Genomic DNA, 6430 nt, shown 5'->3' on the forward strand with positions numbered 1-6430 from the left:
ATACAAAGATGACCGCCATCAGGTATATTCGTACTATGTTACTTATAAACAGATATATATATATATATGAGGCATAGTGCCTCCAATAATAATTCATCATTGTTTAAACTTATTGTCATCTACTTCTTCAGCAAATTTTCCGGTTATCCCGTAAAAACAACAAAATTACGGGATAACCGGAAAATTTGCTGCCAGTGGTGTCCCCGTACTTTTACGGGGACCAGTAAAATTACGGAATTTAAATTTTACTTTCAGTGTGTTTAAGCAGGAATAAGTTAGTGATACACATGGGTTTGTAGTATTACATGTAGATGTGTGGGTGGGTGTGTAGGTAGGTAGGTGGTTCGAATCACAAAGTGCTGTTTTGCTTACGGCTGGTTCCCGTAAAATTACGGGAAATTTCGAAATACGGGCGTCCGTTAATTTACGATAATTTTTACAGTTAGGATGGCAGAAGGATACTTCTATCCTGTATGTATTAAATTCATGATATACCGTATAATTCCGTCTAGAAGCATATATGCCTCTAAACGAGGGTTTTTTTTTTAACGAAAGATATGAAAGGCCAATACCCTTCTCAAAAACATTGCAATAGATTGGTCTTACAAATATACAGCCGCCTTTATCAGTAATATAGTTGTTCAAACTCCAAATAACGTTTTTGTTGAGAGTGTCTGCCTCTTGTCTCTTGTGTCAAAAACATCTCGTTTAGAGGCATATGCTTGTAGACGGAATTTTACGGTATTGGCATCGCTTTGGCTTAGTTATTACAATGATAACACTTATCGTGCTTACTACTTTGCGTTGATATGTTATTAACTCGACCATATCTACATTCACCAGCAGATTATGGTTGGGAACTGACTGATAGACTCTTTGTTCCGGTTAGATGCTTTTAAGCATTTACCATTTTAAAATCCACCTGCACCAAAGGTTATCATTGAACTGTTGAAATGCAGTTACAAGAATGGTGAGGCACTGCAACCACACTGGATACCGTAAAATTCCGTCTACAAGCATATGGTCGAATCCAACCAAAAGTGTCCACGGGCCAAAATAAAAGTCCGAAATAAAAATGTCTCCACAATTTTTTCCTTTTGCCCATTGATTGATGACATATTGGCCTTATAGGAACCAAAAGTGCCATTACTAATCTTGAAAAATAAATCCAGGATGTGTGATAGTAAATGTGATATCAAAACCCAATGTTACCTACGAATACCACTAGGATGCTTTCACTATCGCAATACTAATCAACCTAAAACAAATGGAATATTCCCATTAACGCTTTTTTCGTGTAATGTAGACCACAGGGTATCAGGAAAATGCTAGCTCAACCAGAAAATATTTGTTTTTATTTTTAGAACGTGATCAATATGATCTTAGTCAATTTATGCTAGTTTATTTTTGAAAATGAAGTTTAGGTCAGTTTCTGCATTTTATTTATCAAATGAGTATGAATCAATTTACACATTGTATAAGAACGAGTAGGATATATGTTTTTAAGAATATTAGGAATTATACGCATACACCTAACGCTTTATACAATGAAAAGGTGAAGAAACCCGGGTATTCGTAGGTAACATGAGCGATTTAACAATATCTATATTGAGTTTAGAGGTTTAAATTTTGCTATTATGGTAATGAATTAATAAAATCGTAGTTTTTAGATCTCTTTCAGATGGTACGTCCAAATGAATAAATGCTATTACCTTAGATCAAAATTTTTTTGATGCTTTTGCAAGATTTTGACCACTTCATTTTGATATACAAGTAGTTAATCAGCAATTTTACATAATAAATAATTGTTGAATGAATCCGTATATGATTAATAATAGTGTCCTGGGGTACCGCTTAAAGTTTTTGACAATTAATTTCCATTGGTAGGGACACTTCATTACACATGTCATGTATTATGCTGTATTCGTAAGTAACATTTCAGTATTTGTAGGTAAGAATTAGACTTTTGGTGGATATCGCAATCAAAACTTCATTTTATAAAGCACTTTGAATGTATTATTTTCTTTATGTGCGTTTATTGATACTTTAGACCCTATCATGTATTAATAATGTCGGTTCACAGCGGTTGAAAGAGGATTGAAGTAAGAAACAAAGGCACTAAAGTGACTTTAATTTGCTTAATGGCACACAAATCGCTTAAAACAGTTATTGCAGACTTGTGAAGTCCATCTTGGAGTCAGTTACGTCTTGTGGCCTTTCGTTTGAGGGCCACTACAATTAGCTTTATACCAGGGTCCATCAATGTGTTGTCTAGATCATGAGACAATGAGAACAGTCGTTTTTTCCATGGTATTCGTAGGTAACCTTAGCAAAAACGTCAAAAGTTACCTTCGAATAAATCAATTTGGACACAAATTACTCAGAAATCAGAAGGTCGGTAAACATTTAAAATGAAGCACACATGACAGTTGACAAATCCAAGTATTTATCCCTTCTAATCTTCTTTGAATCTGATTTTTCTTTCAAATGAGCAGACCGTCGTCTATTTCAGTACATATTTTTCAACAATTAAGCCGTATTCGGTTTTGCATGGTGGGCATATGTGAATTCGCAACTTTCATTGACATATGTTTTGATAGCAAACATACAGGCCTTCGTTATGTACCAATATGGGCATTGGCATGAATGGCGGTGTTTCACAATACTGTCATGATGTCAAATTGTATTCGTAGGTAACATTCGGTTACCGAAATTTACCTACGAATACTTGCTTTTATTGTTGACATCTCAGAAATATTTAAACGCAGGCTATTGAAACTTGGTAGAAATAAAGAGTGTATTACCCTGCACCTATTGCTTAACTATTGTTTACTATTCTCTCAGTTTGTGGAAATGACACAGCTTTTAACATGTATTCGGAGGTAATGCATATTTTTTACCAAACCTACCTTTGTGCCATCCAGAATTTCTGGCAGCTAAACACAATAATAAAGATGTCCGAAAGCAATGCATTTCAGTATTGGGCATATCAAAGCTTGTATCAATTGCGCATTTATTAGTGATTTCCATTTTTAAAGATATATCTAGTGCTATGAAAAATTGTATTCGTAGGTAATGTAAAAAATACCACTCAAAAAATTATCACAAAAAATTCATAATTATATACAAATATGTGAAAAATTGAACAGGCAATCTTTGAATACACACCTTTCAGGAAATCAATTTAGATTCAATCCAATGACTTCTTTTCATAACTGATTTAGATGTTTTTAAAAATACTTTAAGAAATATTTTGAAAAAATGGGTAAAAATAGCATGTTTTGGGGTCTCTGTGTCTAAGTTTTTCACAGAAGGGGTCTTATTATATATGGCGCGAAGCGTATGATCAAGGCGAATAAACACAATACAAAAACGAATGCCAATTGATTAATACTTTTAAGTTATGGCCCTGAACATGCCGTGTACACTTTTCGTTGGATTCGACCATATACAGACTTGACATTTAATATGGAATATTTTTTTACAAAATTCCAAGACTGGTCTAGAAGGGGTCTTCATAAACCGCACGGGCTAAATATTAATTGGGGTGTGGCGGAAGATGGTGTAAAATAATTGTTTGATAGAAAACGTGTTTTCCATCGGTTTAGATTATAGTGCTCATAATGTAGTGAATTTGCCAAAAATGGCGGATTTAGGGAGGCCGAATTTGAGCTTTGTTGGGGACACAATTTCGGACTTTATGCAACATTATTCTGCTATTATCAAGTTTATATGGGTTTGAGGTGATATTTCCTAAACTTCGTCAGCAATTGGCATTAATCACAGCTGAAATACACTTGCAATGTATCAATTTTTTGAACATGGGAGGAGCTTAAAATATGGCTCTTAAAATGGTACGTACTCAGAAAATTTAAATGGCCCCCATGGGGTCAAATGGTATACACTTATGGTAGAAAAAAAGCTGCTCGGATTCCTGGTTGTCCAATGAACTCACGATGTTTCTTTGTGTACAGCAAGTTTATATCATTTGGCCCCAGGAGGACATTCGAAATTTTTGAGTGCGTACCACTTTTAAAAGCAATATTTTTAAAGCTCCTCCCACTTTCAAAAATTGCAGATTACAAGTACATGTCTGTTCTGATGAACGCTTATTGGTATTTAGGTTCAGTAAATATCACCAAAAACCTCAATAAATTTGATAATATCAGAATAAAGTTGCAAAAATTCAGAAATTTACCCTAACAAAAATAAAAATTCAGTCGCCTTAAATCCGCCATTTTAGGCTAATTCTCTACATTATGAGAGCCATAATGTCAACTAATGGAAAGCACATTTCCTGTCAAACAATTATTTTGAACCTTCTCCAGACACACCTCGATTATTATTTAGCCCGTGCGGTTTATACACACCCCTTCCAGACCAGTCTTGGAATTTTGCGAAAAAATATTCCATATTAAATGTCAAGTCTGTATATGCCTCTAAACGAGGTTTTTTTGACACAAGAGACAAGAGGCAGACACTCTCAACAAAAACGTTATAACATGTATATTTGTAAGACCAATCTATTGCAATGTTTTTGAGAAGGGTATTGGTCTTTCATATCTTTCGTTAAAAAAACCCCTCGTTTAGAGGCATATATGCTTCTAGACGGAATTCTACGGTATTGCATTTACGCATTTAGGGTACGCTGTGCAGAAACTTGTTATTGCCTACAGCATGGGTGCAAGAAGTTCACACAATTTGCTGAAAAAATAATGAACAATTATGAACTATAGTATAATGTTCTTTTATTGTTATGTGTTCCCAGATTTATACAATATTGGGCCATAGGAGAATAGGTTCACAAACATGACACATTAGAGAATGAATTTAGAGAAAACCTGATGATAATTACAAACACTCGCTGAGCAGCAAGACCTTCCCTCTAAGCTTTTAATCCGATAAGCTGATTATCTATTTGTTTTCATGAATTGGAAGACATTTTTGGATGTATCTGAGCTCAATCATCTGAAATTACTGGAGCGCGAGCCACCCAGGCTGATGGCTCAGCATAGTATTTTATTGTCAGAAGGTTTTCTCCAAATTCATTTCCTAATGAAAATGAGATGAAAGAAAAAGTAGATCAATTTACTTATGGGGGTGCAAAATATATAGATAGTTTATAGATATTATTTAAATGGTCAATCAATCAATCAATCTTTTATTTTTCATCAATCTCATTAAGCATACAATGGTCTTAAACAAATAGTTCTTCAAAGTTATAAATCCTTTTATATCATTGTCTTACCTAACAGATGAATCTCTGCATCCAGATTGTCATCTGGCATAATTGTATAATTTTTAATTGATTCGCTAATAATGTAGTATTGAGCAAATGTTTTAATTAAAGAACAAAAATAAGTCTTTTTAAAGTATTAAAAGGCGAGTAAGAATAGGGAGCACGGTGGGCTAGCGGAACGGGCACTGACTCATGATCGAAAGGTTGCGGGTTCGAGCCCCGGCGACGCCATCGTGTTGTGCCCTTGAGTAAGGCACTTTATCTCGATTACTCCTCTCCACCCAGGTGTTTAAATGGGTACCGGCATTCTTAAATGCTGGGAAGGTAACAGACTCGCTGTAGAGGAGGTGTAGCGATCCCCCTATAGCAACATTACATGGATGAGTCTGGCCCAATCGCCAATGAAAGAGAGATGGACACTCCGATCACTGTTTATACAGGATCGTCTCCTTTACCTTCTTTTTAAGAATAGATAAATATCCTGACGAAGGAAACAGTAAAGTTATTGTAAAATATTTCGAAAATAATCGTCTTATAACGAGCTTGTGATACATTTGCAGTGTATTTTATCACTAGTGACATTATTATAGTGCTAATGTTTTTGATGGCGGCCATCTTGCATTTCACAAATGGGATGAAAAATTATGTAAAACATTGGTTTTATGGTTTAAGACATGTCATTTAAAAATATTGATTATAAAAATAAAAGTTGTTCATTATGCGTATACAATTACCATCTCTTTCGACTACTACGCGCAGTATATCGGCGGCCATATTGAATATTATTAATATTACTAGAATATAAATAATCTATATCTGAGTGTTGGATACAAAAGAACTTAGTTACATTGTTTAAAATGTTAATTTTGGTCATATTTTGAGAGTGATATATGGCTTTTTTACATTCATCATGTAATTTTAAGGGCTTTTGGCGGCCATTTTGCATTTGACCACTTACCCCGATCTAAAAAAAATGGAAACATATTTCTTTCCATTATTTGCACCCACAAGCGCCCAAATCAAGTGATTTTGCTTTTAACATGAATATCGCACGAGAGCCCCTTCGTCAACGTAGTGCTGTGCACTGTAATACTCTGTGCGCATGTGCGTCATAATTTGATTGATTCAACTCTTACTTACCTCGACCCGATTAACTGTTTTTCGTTTCGAAGGAAATACAAATATTTACAA

Source organism: Amphiura filiformis, chromosome 7 (assembly GCF_039555335.1).
Source record: "Amphiura filiformis chromosome 7, Afil_fr2py, whole genome shotgun sequence".
In the NCBI taxonomy this organism is placed as follows: Eukaryota; Metazoa; Echinodermata; class Ophiuroidea; order Amphilepidida; family Amphiuridae; genus Amphiura; species Amphiura filiformis.